This window comes from Cebus imitator, unplaced genomic scaffold (genome assembly GCF_001604975.1).
Source record: "Cebus imitator isolate Cc_AM_T3 unplaced genomic scaffold, Cebus_imitator-1.0 Scaffold63, whole genome shotgun sequence".
In the NCBI taxonomy this organism is placed as follows: Eukaryota; Metazoa; Chordata; class Mammalia; order Primates; family Cebidae; genus Cebus; species Cebus imitator.
In genome coordinates this window covers 2,858,183-2,880,229 of record NW_016107378.1, presented here as the reverse complement: position 1 = coordinate 2,880,229, position 22,047 = coordinate 2,858,183, and positions in this window count along the sequence as shown.

The following is a 22,047-nucleotide window of genomic DNA, read 5'->3' as shown; positions in this document are numbered from 1 at the left end:
CTGCACCTGCTCAAAAGCAGCTGAGTAAAATGAAAGGATAAACCTCACTTCCACTGCCTGATCCCCAACTCCTGCACATATCTCCTCACCTCTGGGGAAAAGAGAGCCCATCTTGGGTAGTTCAGGAAGATTCTGCAATGCTCTGAAAGGCAAATCCCTACTCAAGTGTGCAAAATTGATAACTTGCTTGTGTAGATATAAAAGTCAATATGAACTCACAGTGAAATGTAATTAACTATAAGCTATTTTCTGATATATGAAAAAAAAATGCATGATGGCTTGAAGCCAAACTACTATCCAAAAAGGTGTCTGTTAATTTGGGGTTTGGGATTTGCTTTTCAAATTCAAATAGTAATGGGTGGAGCACAAAATTATGGGAAACATAATTACAGGACATCGCTTTTTGGTAGATTTGTATTGTTGGTAATATTTTTAAAGATTTTCTTACTTTTATTCTATTTGTTTCTCGTGAGGTCCAAACCACAATTGAGACTGGTATGAACCCAGGAGGCAGAGGTTGCGGTGAGCCGACATCGCGCCATTGCACTCCATCCAGCCTGGGTAACATGAGTGAAACTCCGTCTCAAAAAAAAAAAAAAAAGACAATCATTACCCCAAGCCCAGAGGACTGAAGACTCAGCATGTTGCATATGAGGCACTTGATTTCAAGTGGTGTTAAGAGGGTTTTTAATTACTCAGCTTTGGACTCAGGTATCACCTCTCTGACAAATCATCAAGAGAGGAACAGCTTTCTAACTGGATTAGATAACTTCCCTGCCACCAGACCCATGACTAGGAGCCATTTTGCCACACAGGAGAAGCTATTTTAAACCAGCTCATTAGGGGAGGTGTGGAGAGGAGCTATTTGGAGTTCCCTGAGGCCTGTGGGGAGAAAGAGGAGGAGAAAATAGACAATTATTATCAGTAGCCAACATGTTTTCCCCACCAAAATTCTGCCTTTTACAAGTAAGCTACACATAACATGGAAGAAAAAGATTAGAAAAGAATCTCACTCATAAGTGGGAGCTAAACTATGAGGATGCAACAGCATAAGAATGATACAATGGACCTTGGGGACTTGGAAAAAGGTGGGAAGTGGGCAGGAATAAAAGACTACTAGTTGGGTGCAGTGCATACTGCTCGGGTGATGCGTACATCAACATCTCACAAATCACAACTGAAGAACTTACTCATGTAACAAAAACCTGTTCCCCAAAAACCAATGGAAATAAAAAATTAAAAATAAATATAGACACAAAAATAAAAAGAATAATAGATAAGAGTAGAGGCTTTGGAGCTGATCTCAAAGACCTGAGCTTCAGTCCTAGCTTGGACCCATGCAAGGTGAGGCAAATTTTTCAGGGACCTTAGACTCACTTCATTCACCTATGAATAGGGTATATTCATATTATTTGTCCCATAGGATTTTCCTGAGGATTAAATGGGAAAAAAAAGTATACAAATATGTTGGCACAGTGCTGGGCATTCAATAAATGCTCATAGGTAGAACCTACAATTTAGCATTGTAATAATGCCCCTCTCTCCTCTCTCTATCAAATCAAAGAGGTTCAGCCGGGTGCAGTGGCGCATGCCTGTAATTCCTTAGAAGACTGAGGCAGGGGGATTGCTTGGGGCTAGGAGTCCAAGACTAGCCTGGACAACATAGCAAGATCCCCATCTCTACAAAAAATTAAAATTAATCAGGCATGGTGGCATACCTGTTATCCCAGCTATTCAGAAGGCAGAAGCAGAAGGATCATTTGAGCCCAGGAGTTCAAGGCTACAGTGAGCCATGATCACACCATTCCAGCCTCGGTGACAGAATGAGACCCTGTCTCTATAAAAGTCAAAATAGAAAGCCTTACAGCAACTTTATTTTTTGTCACGTGCTAAATAATCCCTCAAATGAGCATGTGTTTGATTCCATCCAACCTTGCCACTGGCATCTGTGAGGAGGGCCTGGAATTTACCTAAGCCCTGACCACCTTGCTTTTCAGCTCTACCATTCCTTACTCCACTTCAACCCGTGGTGCAAGCTTCCTTTCTAACTCTTGCCCATCCTTCCAGTACCTATACCTAGAACACAAAAGGCAGCAGCAGATTCAGAGGATTGAAAGTCAAACAGGTGATCCATCCCAAAAGTCCTGAAAGAGGCAAGCTTAGGTGGGCCAGAGGGTTTGGGCTCAGCTTCATGGGGATAGAAGGGACAGTGGTGACCAAGGAGGCAGGGCCAGCTTCCTGGGTATGTGTCCTCTGTAGTCACATGGGGCCTCACGCTTTAAAATGAACTTGGTTTAATGTTCTGCCGTGACCATCTTGAAATTCTTAATTTTTTAACAGAGGATTCTACTTTTTTTTTTTTTCTTTCACTGAGTCCTGCAAATTAAATACCTGGTCCTACAAAGAGGGAAAAAAGGTGCAGAGATGAAGGCTAGGCTGGCTTCCTATCCCAATTCTACTACATTCTAGAAATGTGACTGTGTATAAGTTCACCACGCATTCCGCACACATTTTTTTAAGTTCAGGTGTACATGTGCAAGTTTGTTATATAAGTAAACCTGTGTCATGGAGGTGTGTTGATCAAATTATTTCATCACCCAGGTACTAAGCCTAGTGCTCATTAAGTATTTTTCCTGATCCTCTCCCTCCTCCCACCCTCCACCCTTCAATAGGACCCAGTATGTATTGTTTCCCTCTGTGTGTCCATGTGTTCTCAGCATTTACATCCCACTTATAAGTAAGAATGTGCGGCATTGGGTTTTCCATTCCCACATTAGTTTGCTAAGGATAACGGCCTCCAGCTCCATCCACGTTCCTGCTAAAGACATGATCTCATTCTTTTTTATAGAAGTATGGTATTCCATGATCCACACACATTTTAATGATTATCTCCTATGGTGGTTAATACTGAATGTCAACTTGATTGGGTTGAAGGATGCAAAATATTGATCCTGGATGTGTCAAAGTGTGTTGCCAAAGGAGATTAACATTTGAGTCAGTGGGCTGGGAAAGGCAGACCCACCCTTAATCTGGATGGCACCATCTAATCAGCTGCCAGTGCAGCCAGGTTATAGACCAGACAGAAAAACGTGAAAAGGCAAGACTGGCCTACCCTCCCAGCCTAAGTCTTTCTCCCATGCTGGATGCTTCCTGCTCTCAAACATCAGACTTCAAGTTCTTCAGCTTTGGGACTTGGACTGGCTTCCTTGCTTCTCAGCTTGCAGACAGCCTTTGGTGGAACCTTGTGATCATGTAGGGTTAATGCTCCTTAATAATTTCATATATTTACACACATACACATCCTATTATATGTTTTATTAGTTCTGTCCCTCTAGAAAACCCTAATACACCTCTTATCTGCCAGCCTCAGTGTTCTCATTCATAAAATGGGTGTACAACCCCTACAGTGAGGGGTTGTTATTAAGGAGAAAACAGGTTTAGGAATTGGCACTTGAAGAAAAGTAGAGCTGCCAGGAGACTCTAAGAAGGAGAAATCCCCTTCATTTTAAGATATGTGTATATATTTTGAGCCACCTGATAGCCGCAGCACACAATAAAGAGGGGGTGTGATGGGTGAAAAGGTAAGTAGTGGGTGAGTCATGTCCTCCTGAGAGTCATATTTTTGTGTATGAGAGGACTGAGTTGGAAATCACTTAGCCACATCCCAATGCTACAAGTTTGAGGCTGGCCAAGGCTGTGAGCAAGGTACCAAGAAGTTTAGGGACAAGTGAATAAGGAAGGATAAGCAGGTTCTCCTTTGCAGGAGCTAAGAGGGACTCCTGAGAGTTGAGCAGGCTCTAGGAAGAAGCGCTTGGATTTTGAAAGTCGAAAAGGCACAGAGGGCAACGCATTGAAGGGTGAAGGGGGCAGCCTGGACAGAGCCCCCCTGGGGAAATGAAAATAGCACTCAAATGAACACAGCAAAGTGATGAGTATAAATCTGTCCTCAAAATGCTGGCAAGCTAGAGAAAATAGGTTTGTTTTCTCTTTCTTTTCTTTACATCAGCTTAAATTTGATTCCCAGTCCCCCAACCCACCAAGCCAGAGTGAGTCAATCTCAGTCACTATTGGAACTCTCCGTTCAGCCACCCCAGATTGTTCCAAAGCCCTGGAGGTTCCACAGGCTCTGGTCACAGGTTCTTGGTCTACACTGCTTTCTGCTGAGACACTCCTGCCCTCTCGGGCCTGTAGGTGCCTGTTTGGGGCAGGATCTAAGATATGTGGGCCCCAGAGAGCAGGAAGAAGTCAGTGACTCCTGGAAACGTTGAGAGCTACCACTGATTCAGCTGTCAAACTGCCACTGACATTCAGTCAAACCTGAGTTCAGCTTTATGTAAATATTGATGAGGGCCAAGGTGAGTGTTGGGGAAGCTGACTGGTTCTCTAAGAGGCCACAGAGCACAGTGGTTAAGTGTCAAGCCACGTTCTGTGTCCCAGTTTTACTTCCCATCAATTGTGTCACCTTTGGTAAGTTACTTAAAGTCTCCAAACCTGAGTTTTCTCATTTGAAAAATGGGAAAATTAGTAATACTTCTCAGAATTATTATTACGATTAAATGAGATCATATGTATAAAGGATATATTGCCTGGTACATATAAATGCACCATAAATGGAAGCTGCTATCATCATCACTATCTTTAGGCTGCACTCAGGATAAATACACACTGGATAATAAAATTCCCTTGAAGAGAGTACACCTTCTTGGCTACAGTAACAAGTTCTAAAACCAGATTACCTAGATTCACAATTCAGTTCACTTGCTAGCTATGTTACCTTGGGCAACTTATACACATATCCTCTCTGGATCTATATCAGTTTCCTAATCTACAAACTGAGATTCATATCAGTACCTAACTCACAGCACCAGTGAGGACAAAATGAGTTATTTCATGGAGAGCAAATAGAACAGCACTAAGTAAGTGATGGCTATTTTTTCTTTTAACTTCCCAAACATGTCTGCATTCATTCAATTCTCAGAACATGGCTTACTAATGAGTTTTAGAAAGCTGTCCCTCTACCAGAGCACATCTTTCTGTCCTCCAAACTCACATCGAGTAGAAAGTCTAAGTCTCCCCAGGAAGACACCTACCCAGAGAGTGTCACTGTGTATAGTTTGGTGTGCATCCTTCTAGATGTTTTCTAAATATATGTCAATTGAACCCTCCTAAACAATCTACCTTTTTTACTTAATATATTGTAAATATCTTTTAGGTCAATACTATTGTAACTACTTCACCCTTTTCAACAACTCATTCTATCCCTTGGCATTGATGTACCCTGCTTTATTGAACAAGTCCTCTACCCAAAGAAATTTTGATAGTTTTCAATTTCCTGTGATCCTGAACTCATAATCACGTTAAATACATCTACACAAACTTATTATTTAAAATAAATTTCTAAATGTGGGCTATCTGGATCAAGGGGTATGAAGATTTAAAATGCATGTACCTATTGTCAGAATGGCCACCCAAAAATGGTTTTGTTTTGTTTTATTTTATTTTATTTTATTTTATCTCATCTCTTTTACCTGCTCCTTCTAGTGCTGATCATATTTATGTTGGGCTATATTCCCTTTCTATCTGTATTAGTTTGCTGGGGTTCCAGTAACAGAGTCACACAGAGTAGGTTGCGCAAATGACAGAAATTTGTTTGGTCACAGTTCTGGAGGCTACAAATCCAAGATTAATCTGCAGGCTTAGTTCCTTCCAAGGCCTCTCTCCTTGCAGGGTGGATGACTGTCTTCTCCCTGTGTCCCCACGTGTTCTTCCCTCTGTGGTTTCTGCATCCTAATCTCCTCTTCTTATAAGAATACCAGTCATATTGGATTAGGGCCCATACATATATGCTCATTTTACTTGAATTACCTGTTTAGAGGCCCTGGATTAAGATTTGTGAATTTTAGGAGGGACGCAACTCGGTCTCACTGTGTGTTATCTGATTGTTCATCTTTGTATTTCTGGAATGCCTAGAGCAAAAAAAAAACAAAGAAAGAAAAAAGAAGAAGAAAAATCAAATGGGTGAATTTTCCCAGCTCCCATGGTCATCAGCCTGGTCCAGGGAGTCCTGCCAACAGAACATGATGGGCACTAGAGCCCTGAGTTGGAATGACAACCCTGCCACTTATTAGTTTGATGACTATAAGCCAGTTCCTCACCTTTCTGAGTCCGTTTTATCATTTATAGTCATAGAACAACATCACTGCAGGAGATCGTTGAAGAGTTCAAGTGAAAATGCCATGCGTACGTGCTTAGTAGGGAGCAAATGTGGTTCGAAAGCTGTTGACAGTTATCATCCAACCTCTTCCCTTCTTGCTGCTGCTCCTCCCATATCATGTTCATGCATTACCCCCACCCCACCCCAGGCCTCTTTAGAGATGGGTTCCCCCAGAAGAGGCCCACTTCCTGTGCAAACAGCCTCCAAAGGCAATTAAGTCTCACTCTCCCTCCCCACGGTTTGTAAAATTCTGTGTTCCATGCTTCTAGGAACATTAACCATGACTTGGTGACACTTGTCCCAAAAGGGACCAGTTGGCTTTGAGATCGCAGACGATGACTTCACTGGGAAGGCCATTAATCATAATTATGAAATAATGAAATGGCTGTCAATTTGCCCATGCCTAATAACACCTAGTTAATAAGAGGATCTTTTTATTTCTCACAGTGGAAATGGATGGCAGAGGATACTGTTTCTGGGAGAGCATTACACGTCTTGGGTGGCTGAAATGCCTTGGCCAGTGGAAGTCACTTGACTCTTGGCTGGATGCCTCAGCAGCACTCTGTGAGCCGTGCAATAACCTCTCCGAAATGCACTGCTGCTCCTGTCTTATTGCTTAATTAATCCACTTCTAATTGATATGCCCATGCATTGCCATGGCTGCCTCCCTGCTGTGAGAGCTCATAAAAACATGTTTTGACTTTTTTAACGGGACTTTTGAAACAATGTCAAGAACATGAACTTCTAAATAACATCATACTTTCTCAAGAAATGTGAGTCCCATGACTTTGACCAAATATTATCCTGGCATTTAATAAAAATGTCCAGGTCCACTGAAAGCATTATTATATTTCAAAGGATGTATATTGCAGGGAGGTGGGGAGGGAGAAGATGGAGGGAGGACAGGAGCTAATTGGAGAATGGGCCCTGATAGTGCCTTTTGTACCCTTCCTTTGTAAGTGCCCATCTTTCTCATTTTGTATTTTTTTAGAGTCAAAGTGTCTTTCTGTCACCCAGGCTGGAGTACAGTGGCGTGATCACAGCTCACTGCAGCCTTGAACTCCTAGGCTCAAGTGATCCTCCAGCCTCAGCCTCCCAAGAAGCTGGAACTACAGGTACACACCACCATGCACAGCTAATTTTTTTTTTATATTTTAAATACAGTATTTTGCTGTGTTGCTCAGGCTGGTCTCAAACTCCTGGCCTTAAGTAGTTCTCTCATCTCATCCTTTCAAAGTGTTGAAATTACAGGCATGAGCCACTGCACCCAACTTGTAGATGCCTTTCTTATTCCTTCTTCTTAATCATAGTATAATCACCAGAAAAGCCTGCTAAGTACCTAGCTGAGCAGTATAAAGTGTGAACCACTGTCCTGAAAGACAAGTTATTTCTCTATCAGTCAATTCAAGATGTTTGTGAAAGGCAACTCTAAAAACAGACTGATAAGAGTTTAAATCCCAGCCCTCGTCACTTCCAAATTACCTAACCTCTCCAGTACCCAATTCTCCTTTTTGCAAATTTGATATTCAGACATTTTCTTAAAAATCACACATAAGCCATGGTTCAGAACAAGCCTTTGCAAAATTATGTATGATCAGAATCATCTTTAGAAACCCCTGTAAAGCACCACCGTCTCTATAAACCTATGCCCCCACAGTAATCCTCAGGCACATTCAGGTTTAAGATCTACAAAAGAAGAGTCTAGATCAAGTGTCAACAAAGTATGGCCCATGGACCAAATTCAACCCACAATCTGTTTTGTAAATAGTTTTGTTGGAATATAGACCCCCTGATTTATGTATTTTAAACGGCTGCTTTCCCACCACCACAGCATGCAACAGAGGCCTCAAAGCCTAAAATATTTACTATCTGGCTTTTTACTGAAAAAGTTTGCTGTCTCCTGGTCTAGATGCAGATGTCTATCTATTGCACTTCCTTGCCCTTCAAGATGTCTATCAAATCCCTAGCAGTGAATAGGGAGGGGTGAAGAATTCTAAAGCTCACTGACTGCCTATAGAATCAGATTCATTCTGTTGTAATATTAAACCTCTCTGACTTTACTTTGGGCTAATAGAGTTATTTGTGGCCAGGGAAATTAAAAAGAAGTCCTGGTGTACATCGTCTATAGGGATTAGGTTCTATAATCAGCCATAACTGCACCCAGGATTTGATTTCCCTATAGACAGTGCCCCTGTTTCCCAAACCAGAGGTAAAAGTGAGGGGTCCGGGGTGTCAGCACAGAAGCAAGGCCTTTGAGGACAGTCCTAGGGCCAGGCTGAGTTTCCCTAGGGGCTGGCGGGGCGAGATACTCTAAGAACTCTCGGTGAAGGGGCAAATCAGGACTTCCGTCTCTCGACTCACAGGAGCCTTTGACAAACTGGTTTTGCCCTCCAGGTTGATACTTCACTGTCAGTTCCCAGATTCATCTCCACCGCTTTGCCTGCCTCCTATGAGTCTCCTCCGAGTCCAGGCAGATTCTAGCTCCTTCCTTGCTATGCAGGCAGCTTGGAGACACTTCACAGGCGATATTAATCATGCTGATTAGGCATGACCCCCCCTTTTGTAAACTCATGTTGATGGCCTCAAACCAATCAGTACCTGTCGCAATGTTTAGGGTCACTAAATGAGGGTGGAAGACAGTGGAGGAGAGACTGTTTTGTGTGAGAATGAGGAATCCCTTCAGTCTTAGCCTGCTAGTGGCAGCTAGTGCTTCTGAGAGAAGGTGGCTTTCAGAAATTTGCTCATTGCTCTGGCCTCTTTGGTCTTCACTAATAAGGCATCCCCCACAAACTTGGTGAAAAAACAAAAACACTCTACATTTATGCAACACTTTTTTCTGTATGCATTGTCTCCCTAGAAAAGTGTTACAGGCTCATGGCAAGGAACATGGGCTCTGGGTTCAAATTGCCAGGATATGAATCTTGCCTGTGACTCTTTATAGTCACTGGTCTTACAGGAAAGTGAACTTTTTTTCTTTTGACACAGAATTTCACCCTTGTCACCCAGCCTGGAGTGCAATGGCACGATCTTAGCTCACTGCAACCTCTACCTACTGGGTTCAACCAATTCTCCTGCCTCAGCCTCCTGAGTAGCCAGGATTATAGATGCATGCCACCATACCCAGCTAATTTTTGTATTTTTAGTAGAGACAGGGTTTCAGCATGTTAGCCAGGCTGGTCTTGAACTCCTGACGTCAGGTGATCCACCTGCCTCAGCCTCCCAAATTGATGGGATTACAGGCAAGAGTCACCATACCCAGGAAGGTGAACTTCCTTATGCCTTAGTTAAACCATCTGCAAATAAGGAACAACCTTCAGGGCCAGCTCCATGGGCATGTGACCTTTGTAGCTGCTGAGGGTCCCATGCTTAAGAAGGGCTTTGCACTTGCTTTAGTGTTCTGCCGTTACCACCTTGAAATTCTTAAGAATTTTTGAACAAGGACTCTCGCATTTTCATTTTGCACTGGGCTCTGCAAATGTTGTTATTGTCCTGAAGAAAATACTGGTATTGGGACAGATTAATGTGTGGAAAGTTCTTGATACAATCCCTGGCACATAGAAAGCACTCAGAAAAGAAGCTGTCATGATCAACTCTGTCTTTTTTGAGCTCATGAAAGCCTTATAAGGCAAACCAAACTGATAGTATGGTTTCCCTGGCAGTATGGTTTTATTTTATGAAGGAAAACATGGACTCTCAGAGAGGTAAAATAACTTCTCAAGATCACCTGACTCAGGCTTAGTTCAACCAACCTTCATTCCTTCCTTCATTTATTCAGAAAATGCTTACTGGGCTCTGATTAAGTGCCCATAGGTTTGGGGAGACTGGTGAGCAAGACGAGCCAGTCTACCCTCATGCAGCTGGCATCTCAGCATGGGAGAAACTTTAGCACCTTCTCTTTAAAACCATAAGCCAGGGTCCCTAATCTCTAGCATCAGCAGAACCAACTCATGTGACCTCCCGGGCCATAGCTGAGGCCAAGGTGATATGCACCATTGATCACATTCCAAAATCTTTGGGAAATTTTTCAGCCTTGATCTTGGACACTTGTCCATTCCCTGATGTCTGACCTCAGTGTTTACCTCCAGCATCATCTGGCATTGCCTTCCTGGAGGAAAGTCCACGGATGATCTGTTGATATTGATGCTTAATTTTAGATTCCTAGAGAGGAAGTCTCCATGCAAACACTGCCCTGCCCAGCGCAATGCTCTGGGTACTTGCTCTTGGGAGGGGGATGAAACAAAAGGCACCTAGGCCTTGGTGGCTGGTCATGGCAATGCCAGAGGAAGGGCTGAGGCCTCGCCCTCATCTACCCAGTCCCCGTGATGAATGAGTCTCCTTCCCATGCATCCCACCCAGTTCTCCCAGTGCCCATCCTCGTCATTGCTGAGATGCTTTAGTGCTTATCTGCTGATTGCCACGCTGGCCTGCAGCAAAGTGGAGAAGGCGGTACTATTTGTAGCCTGGCATTTCTGCTCCTATCTTGCTTTTCCCTTAAGAGCTCAGGGCCTTCCCTCTGCCTCACTCGCCTCCATCATGAGGCCTTTCCATCTATCCAAACACAATATATGCTGTTCAAACAGTGCTTCCCAAATTAGCCATTTAGGGTATTTTTCACATCCATGTACATCTATCTTATCATATACTTAGTATTTTTCTTCAAGTTGCCTTTTTTAAAATTAAATGAGTTTATTTTAAAGAAATTGTAGCTCTCTAACATTCATAAACAGGCCCACTTGCCTCACATAGAAAGAAGGTGACTGAACCTATAAAAATGTAAAATAAAAAGAATACTAGATCCAAGAGTACAGGTGCCACCAAAACCATCTCCTGTACCAGAAGGGGTATGCATAGTGTATTTGAGGAAGCTCAGGGTTGAACTAGTTCCCAGCACTTCACTAATAGCTAACACCTTAATGTACTAACTATTTGTGGATATTTACATTTTTATAGGGGACTCTTGGAAATGTAATGTCTTACCCATATAAATAATATGAGAATTCTAGGCAGGAGGTAATGAAGGGGATATCTTTGCAGGTCTTTCCAGGAAAGCTGAACGCCTAATGCATGGACAGCCACCTTACTCATTTCTGAGTAATGCAGGCCATGAACATTCAAGAGTGGGGTCCAGACTTGCTCTGAGATAAAGGGAGAAAGATGGCCTGCTTTTCCATGAACCCCATTGTGCTTTGTTCCTTTCTCAAGTAAAACCAGATAAGAAGCCGCTGCCAGGTTCTCCTGTCATTACAAATGACTGGTGAAGGTGTGAGCTATGGAACAAATAATCTAACATGATCCACGGAACAGATGCTCAAGTGCTTATCTGCTGATTGCCACGGCTGGCCTGCAGCAAAGTGGGCAAGCCAGTACTATTCGTAGCCCGGCCTTTCTGGTCCTATCTTGCTTTTCCCTTAAAAGTCAAGACCTGCCTTAACTTCTCAGGGCTCTCGCCTCTCACCAGCTGACTTTCTCCTCCCTCTCCATCTAAATTTGACTGTCTTGATCCATTTCCCATAGGACCCTGCTCCAGGTAGCACAATTAGAACATTACAGCCACGACAAGCAGTATAACTTCACATCCTTCATTGCCAGCATGGCATACAAAGCTTCCTCACTTTCTGCCCCATGATTAATCACTTCCCTGGATGATTGACAGTAGGAATATTCATTTTTTTTTTCAGAGAAAAACACCACTTCCACCTACCAGGTATCCTCTTGTCATCATGGTCCAAAGAGACAGCCACAGAAGAGTCAGCCATTGGTACGTTTCACAATGTCTGGGCTGGCCAGTCTTACCCAAGACAAATTTGTTATGTAGATATATAGACATTTCCAGAGATTTTAGACTCCTGCTGTCAAAATGAGGTGACCCTGAGAAGAAAGGCATGAGAATGAGTTCTGAACATGATGGGGGCTGGGGAGAAAGGTAGAACGACCCAGGACCTGCCAAATTGCATTTCTTTTACTATTCAAATTATGGTAAATTCAAGTCCCCATGCCTAAGTTATCAGAAATCCAGTCTTGTCCATCTTCCAGGTTCAAGTGTAACCCTGAGGTGTGAAAATTTTATCTTCTGCTCTTGGTGGCCCAGGGGCATGTCCCATTCCCATGGCCAGAGTGGTCCCACAGTTAGAACCCAAATAGTTCAAGTCCAGGAAAATGCCTGGAGACTGCCTACCATGGCCATCGCCCCACTTGTGCCCTAAGCACAGCTGGAGCAACCATGGCTCATGCGTGGCTCAGCCCCAGTGGTTCCTCAAATATGAGAAAGGACAGTTCCATTCAAGGAAGCCCTGCAGCAAAACAGCCTGGACCTACACCTTACAGCTTATAGCAATGGGTCTGTGTAATTCACACACAGGTAACCATTTCCACCCAAGGCACAAAGATTTCTCAGATATCTGGATCAAGAAAAAGGCCATCGTCAGCCCTTCACATTGTGCCAAGACAAGTGCCAGGTCTTCCCACCAACTTTGTGTATGGAGCAGGCTCTTTTTATGTCCAAAGAATTGATCTGCCCCACTCCCACTTCCATTAGCAGAAACATGTACATACATGGACACCTACACACACACATATAGCATACCTATGCATGCAAGCATACATACGTATGCATGCACATGTGCATACACACACAGGTGCACTTACATATATACACACATGCACACATGTATGTACACACATCCATGCGTGCACATGTACACACATATATACATACATGCACACGTGCATATACACATACAGGTATATCTTACTCTAGTCTCTGTTATTCCTCATTTTCTGCCCCAGAGTATTCGTGTCCTGTGGCTGCCATAACAAATCACCACAAACTTGGGGCTTAAAACAACAGAAATGTATTATCTCATGCTCCAAAAAACAGAAGTCTGAAATGAATGTGTTAGCAGAGCCAAGCTCCCTCCAGAGTCTCCAGGGTAGTTCCTGCTCCCTGGCCTCTCCAGCTTCTGATGGCTCCAGGAGTTCCTGGTCTTGTGTTCACATCACTCCTATCTCTGCCTCCTCGGTCACATTGCCTGCCTGTCTCTCCAAACTCTCCCTCTCTTATAAGGACACTTGAGATGGCATTTAGGGCCCACCTGGATACTGCAGAGTCATCTCACTGCAAAATCCGTAACCTAGTTATATCTGCAGTGACTTTCTATTCCGAATAAGGTCATATTTACAAATTCCAGTGATTTGGGCTTGATACTTTCTGACAGCTGTCATTCAACCTACTACAGAAGGATTAGCTACTTCCCAGGGTGGGAAAATCCAAAGACGTATCTTTCCTTTGGGTGAAGGAGATACTTACACCCATTAGGATTCTGTTCTCCCATGTCTCCAACTTTCAGACACTTTAGTATTTCCCCAATAGTTTCCATGTGTAAGGTCAGCCCAATGTGGCTCTAAGTCTTATTTTTTCCTGCATGTGGGACAACAGTCTGGCCACCAGGCAACTTAGGATTCAAAGTCACAAGAGCTTCGTGCTCAGTGACTGTCTTTAAACAATCATCATTACTGAATCTTCCTTGCATAGGTGCTAAGCTTTGGGTTGACATCCTTTTGTTCACTTGCTTGGGATTAGGATGGTTCTCCTCAGAGGAGGTTGGCTAAACTCAGTGTCAATCACCTGGAGGAAAGGTGGCTCCTCCAATAGAAAACCAGATTTGGAAAGCCGGCTTTCTCTAAGGAGTGACCCCCTTGCACCTACATTCTAGAGCATTTAGATTTGCAAGAGGTACTCCCAGATGGGCAGAGAAAAACAGTATGGAGGAGGGCCAGAAACCAGGCAGAAAGGCAACACACTGGGACCCAGTCCCTTCTCTCTCTCTCCCCATAATTACCTCTCATGCTATCCTCAGGCTACCTTGAAATTAAATGTGCCCAAATGGGCCATATGCTCATGTCTGTATGTCTGTGCTATGCATGTGCTATTCCCCCTGCCTAGAGCATTCTCTCCTCCAACTCTTCCTATCCCAATGCCTCATACATTCACACCTAATGCAACCAAACCTAAGCAATTTCTGCTTCTTCCAGAATGGTTTTCCTCCCCTAATCCCCAGGGCTGAATTGGGCACTTCTCATCTCTGCTTTCATAAATGGAGCATCTCCACTCTACACTAAAAGCCCCTTGAGCATAGGGACCAAATATACATTGTCCTCTTCTCCATCCATGGCATATAACACGTTGCCTGGAACATATAAGGTGCTCAATAAATATGAGTGGAATAAAAATGACTGTGAAAACCTTTATAAGCCCTCTCCTCAAGTAACCTGCTATTTGTCTCTCTGTGTCTGTGTCCCTGTCATTATTCCTGAGGCTTTAGTAAGGTCCTAGTTTTTATTTGCATAAATTTTGGGGGTACAAGTACAAATTTGTTATGTGCATAGATTGCATAGTGATCAAGTCAGGGCTTTTAGAGTATCCATCACCCAAATAATGTACATTGTACCTATTAAATAATTTCTCATCACCCACCTCCTTTCACCCTCTCACCTTCCTGGGTCCTCATTGTCTGCCATAAGGTTCTATTTTAAATATTCCTGCCTGGCCTTCCTGTACTATGGGGAACAATGTATTAAATTGTAAGTATGCAAATTATGAGTAGTAGAGCATTAAGAGAGGAGAATTTTGCTCATTGAGGCTTGAATGGCCATAATTAGTGACTGATTCCAAAAGCATAGTGAATTTTAGAAACAAGAGTTAGTTAAGGTTACAAGAGTGCCTTTTTCTCCTTTGCTAAGCTTGAACCACCTGGCACTGAGCTTTTATGACTTTCCCCATGATGTCTATCAGTTCTCAGAACTTGTTCTCTTTTATACTGAATTGCATCCAGACCCCAAGACCAAATTGTCCCTGTAATAGACATGAGGGTCAGGGGAAAGGGTTAAAATGATGTGTTCAGCAGGTATGGAAGTGCAGGTTGGAGTACAGCTTTGTGGGAAGGAAAAGATGAGCTAGTTGTTAGACTTGAGCTGGGACGTTTTTACGTTATTCTCAGGCATTTTGCAAATGGAGGCATAAGGACTTGCCTAATTTAGGAAGTTTGATTTGAACTACCTGGTCTAACCAAGGTTTGCACTTCCCTCTACTGCACTTGGTATAGGGTCAATGAGCTGAAATTTGTGAACTTGTGTTGCTTCTGTCTTCCCTTAGATGTTATGACATAGAGGAGGGAGATACCCCACAACAGGGGAAAAAATATCTTCCAGCCCCAACATTCATCCCAGACAAATAAGAATACACATGAAACAAGAGACTCTTAAAGACTCATTTTGAAAGCCTTGAATTCTTGACAAAACCTCTGAACAAGTTTCTCCTAGGAGAGGACAGAAAAATGCAACTGAGATGAAGCCTTTTGAAACGAAAAAGAAATGGCACATTTGACAAGGGTCATCTGGCCAGGCTCCTGTGATGACAGCATTTGGGAGTATTAATATGTACCAAGAGTTGTAAATGGTTGCAAAAATGCACATGGATTCCTGGACATAATGTACTAGCTCACACCATCTGCCACTTTCAGCAGTTATGGATTGCATACTTGAAATCCTTTCTAATCACTTTCACTTAACAAGAAGTTGGATTCCATGCTAATTTTTGAAAATCTGCCACCAGAACAGTTCCTTAGGGCTGTTGCTCCGGTGACCTTAAGGGATATCTAAGATGAGCAGAAGAATGTCACTAAAGAATGCCAAGAATTTGAAAATTTCTTGTGCTAGTTCACACTGGGTACTAAACTGAGCTCTTGCACTACGGTTGGTCACACACAGTAGGTAGGGCATGGAATCCCCACAAACAAACATGTAACTTCCACAAAGTCAATCGAATATGCTCAGGGAGAGAAAAAAATGTTTAATATGATATAATCTCCACAGGTAAGCCACTCTTTGTCAAGAAACTAAAAAGCTATTCAACTCAGGAGTCCATGATTCCAACACTGGAGGAAATGGCAGTGCTGGACTTACTATGGTCTGAGACTGCATACCCCAAACCAGATTCGCTGTATTTCTTGGTGAATATAAAATACTATAAAAAGGAAAATTTTGATTATATACTAAGTTTTTTGCTTAAACCTTTAGAGCTTAACCCCAGCCCTCAGAGTTAAGCCTTTTTGACATTCTTTCCAAGTCCAAAGAAAGCCAGCCCTGTTTTGGAACCTGGTGAGAATACATGTAAAGAAATGCAGACTAACCACAGTTAGTAGATGTGAAGGTCTCTGAGGCACTCTCCCACTTACAATGGGTTTTTCAGGGTTTTTTTGTTTGTTTGTTTTCCCAAGGAAGAGACTTTGACAACATTTTGCCAAAAAGTCAGTTTTTAGGCCCAAATACTTTCCAAGAAGGAGATAAATATTTTCCCATAATCAAAAAGATCATGAGATACAATGTTATGCACCCATTAAAAAATAAAAAAGAACAAAATCATGTCCTTTGCAGCAACATGGAGGCAGATAGAGGCCATTATCCTAAGTGAATTAACAAAGCAGAAAACTAAGTACTGAATGTTCTTACTTATAAGTGGAAGCAAAACATTGGATGCTCAGGGACATAAAGAGGGAAACAATAGATACTGGGGACTACTTGGGGCAGGGATGGGAGGCAAGGGTGAAAATCTAACTACTCACACCCAAACCTCCACGCCAGGCAAAATACCCAGGTAACAAACCTTTACAGGTGGCCCCTGAATCTAAAATAAAAGTTGAATTATACTAATTAAAAAAGAAATGACTAGATGAAATAAATAAATGGTGACTAAGTAAAACAAATAAAATGACTAAATTTAAAAAGAATATTAGAGAGAGAGAGAATTAATCCCAGATCAGCACTCTTACATACCCTGAAGAGATATGAGCTAGAACCACTCACTGGCATTGAAACAGGGACAGTCACATAACCAGACTTTCATGTATAAGCTGCAAATGTTTATCCCTGCCTCAATGGAATGGTCTTTGGGGTTATATTGTCCAAATGGGCTGACTTGAGAACCAGATTCCATTGCTTTTTTTTGATGAAGTCTCACACTGTCACCTAAGCTGGAGTGCAGTGGCACAATCTTGGCACACTGCAACCTCCACCTACCAGGCTCAAGTGATTCTTCCACCTCAGTAGCTGGGATTACAGAAGCATGCCACCATGCCTGGATGATTTTTTTGTATTTTAATAGAGACAGGGTTTCACCATGTTGCCCAGGTTGGTTTCAAACTCCTGAGCTCAGGCAGTTCACTCACCTCGGCCTTCCAAAGTGCTGGAATTACAGGCGTGAGCCATCACACCCAGCCAGATTCCACTGCTTTTATTAGTTTCTAGTTATAGTCACCATAGAATGAACTCATTTCCCACAAAGCCTCAAATGCATCTGTAGCCAGAACAGCCTCTGTCATTTGTGCATCAAACTAGCTCTCAAACAGACTATGTCCATCAGAATACGCGAGAATATGTTCTGGTAACAATTTTAAAAGCTCAGGGTCCTAAAGCAGCAGACATCGTAACCCACAAGACACATGGATCCCAGGTCGGTAGAGGAGCCCAATACACTTTATTCGCTCAGTGATGAGGGCAGATGGGACAGCCACCACCCCAAATCTTGCCAGTCACTGTGCCAGGGGAAAAGAAGCTCTGGACAGTCTTGCACCAGCAGCAAAATATGTCGGCCTGGAAAAGATAAATATTACTTTCACTTACCATTCATTAAGCAGAACTGTTGCCTGGCCCCACCCAACCATTAGGGGCACAGGAAGTTCAATCCTACCACATGCCTAGAAGGCAGAGAGCTAAAAATATTTGGTAAGAATTGCTAAGGACTGCTGTACTCATTTGAGATGTTACACTTTCTTTGCTACCTTCCCCAGTTGTCTTAAAAATCACAAAGCAGTCTGTTTGACTAGATCCTGTGAACTCACTAGAGCAGTAAAAAACCCTTGGGCTGATAGGTTGCCCAGAGTACTAAAAAGCATTACTGCCCAAAATGAAATATTGCTCCTTATAGATGTCTTTTTATCCTCTATCCCAGTGTGTGGGCAATGAGTTTTCCATCATTCCTATCTTACAGTCTATTCTTGACTTTAATTCTCATATTTTTCAAAAATTTATCTATCTTCCTTTCTTTCTAAGAAGTAATGTTTTATTCAGATGGAACAAAACATTTATTTATCTCAAAAGCATAATTATATAAATCATAGAATGAGGCAGTGAGGATGGCAGGCTTAAAATTCAGAATAGAATAATTTCTTCATTTTACAGGTGAGAAAACTGAGACCCAGAGAAGAAAAGTTATTTTTCAAGATGAGTCAAGCCTCCTCTTTCTCCCTAAACCATGTGTCACCCTACAGAGACCAAAAAGATATTTATTTTGCCCAAAAATCATAAGAAAAAACTAAACAGGAGCTAGTACTATGAAACATGGGGAAAGGAGGGAAGACAGAAATTGAGAGTCAGTGTTTAAGAAAAATGTTAATGCTTTTCTATACTCAACATTTCCCAAGGTCATGTTTTGCAAGGCTGATGATTTACCCTCCCCATTTCTCCCTCTTTATTTTCTTTTTACTCACACACAAAAAGACATGAACTCAACAACAACGAGGATGTGAAACCATTTCATCGAACATTTGAATACAGCTGGTTCATAAAGGAAAATGATCACTGGTTCATTATTTCTTAAGGTGAAAGGAAAAAACACGGGCTCCTGTGACATCAAGCATGTGCTTACTATCGACTTTTCCCCTATGAATGGTGTCTTCCCTGGGAGTGATATTCTTATTACTATTCATAAAACTAGTGTCAAAATCAAACGATAAATAATATCTCTGGCCTTGGCCACCTACCTTTTCATAAGCACAAATTGCATTCTAACCTCTCTTCTAGCTCTTTGATATTTGACAGATATTTAAAGTAAATATCAGTCCTATAGATCATCTGCATAATCTTAAAGAAGGTTATGGTCATGCAAATAATAATACTAGACTAGGGACTGGGGATAAAGTCAGTGTTAACTCTAGGTCATAATTTGAAAGCTAGACCTGTAACCTGCCGCTCTAATTACACTAGTCCTCTGTCCCCTGATTACACATACATTTGTTGTGGCTTTCAATGGAAGGAACAAGGCATTTTAGAGAAGCAACAAAAGTGCTCTTGTCAATTAGAGCACCTATTAATACTAATTGTGCTTTAGAATTCTCACAACAGCATTAGAGAACTAATTAATACACCACCGTTCACAGAGATATGATGAAACCTGGGTGTTACTCACACCAGTCTAATAAGTAGCCTGGTTGTGATGTGGACTGGCTCAGAGTTAGAATTTTAAGTACCACACAGAAAAGAAATTAGCATTCTTCAGTCTCCTGTTGCAATGGGGGTGAGAGGAGCTGGCCTGAACTACAGAGCTGTAGTGGAAGGCATATAAAGCCCCTGAAAGGGGAATCTTGCTTTCCAAATCTTTTGATAAATGGAAGGGCTTCCAAGTGTTGTCAATCTAAATGAACACAGCAGGGAGTATAGCCTGGGAATGTTCACCCTCATGGTCAAACTCCAAACAGAGAAAGAGAATTGCAACTTGGCGTCCAAAGACCGACTTCTGCTTCTCATCTAGAAGATAAATCTGAGCACAGAGTTCTAAAAAAGAGCAGAAATTTGATAGAATTAAGAGCTTCCCTGAAAGGAGGGAGAGGATTTGCACTTGTAAATAAGGTGCTTATTGTTCACACCTGTGGAGAGAACACACACACACACACACACACACACACACACACACAGCACATATACACATACAAACACACACATACACACATACACATATGCACACACATACACACACACACACAATGCTATTCTACTGGGCCATGCTCTGCAGATTGGCATTGGTCCAGCTATGCAGCATTTCCTCTCCTGGTAGAGCCCCACTTTTCACAGATCTCAGAGGGCCAAGAGACTGTTGCAGATGATAAAACAAACTCCCTTCATTTAACTTGAATATACATCAAGGTTTTTGCACAATAGATTTGGGCAGAGAGACACTTAAGTTAGGGGATTTTGTTGATCTACTAGTATTTTTTTAGATCCTTGCTTGTCTTTGACCTCTAACATTGCATCATCCTACCATGCAACATTTCCCTGCCCACATCTTACAATCAGGGACTTGTCACAGAAGTTCATTATTATGTGCAATCATGTTCTGAACAGGTAACACCTAACTGACGTCTTTTCTTGGTTGGTGGGCTCAAGGCTTAACAATATTATGAATCTTCAGGGCCTGGCTGGAGCACAGGATGCTTGGGGAGGGGTTGATGTCTTGGCCAGTGATAAGACTCAGTTAGGGTGTCTCATCCAACATGGCAACTTTTCTCAGTGGCATAAACCAGTCATTTTACTACTCCATTTAACTGCTTCCTCAAGTCTTAAAAGAAGGTACTAGTTATTGTCCTAGTTCCTCATAAGGATGTCACAGAGAAGAAAGAAAATGAATCTCCTTGGAGGAAGGAAAAAGGTTATATAAAAATCATATGTTATTAATCAACTAAAGGAGAGGTTTTAAAAAAACTTTGGGAATAGGTGAGAGTGAGAAAGGAAGGAAGGAGCTTGTGTGATCAGGACGCACACCGCTTCCTGTAACTCACACTTGGCATACCTAAAAAGCCCCAATCCCCAATGGAAGAAGCTTGCATATGGATATGTGACTGGAGTGTCCACACATTTATTCCAGAGGCTTCTTGTAGAGATAAATACAACCAGGGTGGTATGGGAGGAAGGACAGGCCACACTGGGGGCCAAGAAATAGCTTTCCCGAAGCAGAAGTCTAAGGCATTCAAGAACTCTAAATTCAAACCAGGCTTTACAGATAGGAAGATATATTTGTCAACATAAAAGGATTTCATATGTTGTTTTAGTTTTTTTAAATAATTTAAACTTTTATTTTAGATTCAGGGATATATGTGAAGATTTCTTACCTGGATATATTGCATGATTCTGAGCTTTGGGGTACAATTGAGCCCATCTTGCAGGTAGTGAGCATAGTACCCAATAGGTAGTTTTCCAGCTTTTGCCCCCACTTCCTACCTCTCCCCTCTAGCAGTCCCCAGTGTCTATTGCTCCAATCTTTATGTCTATGAGTACCCAGTGTTTGGCTTCCACTTATAAATGAGAACATGTAGTATTTGGCTTTCTCTTCCTGTGTTAATTCACTTAGGATAATGGCCTCCAGCTGCACCTCTGTTTCTGCAAATGACAGGCTTTCATTTTTTTTATGGCTGCATAGTATTCCTTGGTACTTTATAAAAATGAAATATAGCATTTTGAAACATTTGAAATGTTACAGATCTACAAATATTCAATATATAAAATAAACCCTGGTTACTTGCATTCACCACCTTAAATCATATTTCTTTACATTGACCTATTATACACAGAGTGTACAGTGGTAAATAATGTTCTCTTCTGTTTCTTAGGAAATTTTCTCAATAAGCCAGAAAACTTCAGGTATTATTTTCACTGGTTAACTCAGAAGAAATTGTAAGGAAGTCCTTCACCCATACAGAAGGTCACTGTGAAGGAATATGATGTAGCCATAAAAAAGAATGAAATGTGAAGACATATGCACATTTTCTTTAGTCCACCACTGATGGGCATGTGGGTTGATTCCATGCCTTTTATTTAGCATATTTTACATAATACCTTGTTAACTTAATTTATAACTATTTTAGCTATATGGTGTATGGGCCTCCATTTATACTCTTGTCAGAGTCCTGATAATATTAGAAATGGGCCTAGATTCCAGGGTCAATTAAGTCTGGGAAACATTGAGATAAACACAGGTAAATAAAGTATCTCAAAGCCTAAAATATGCA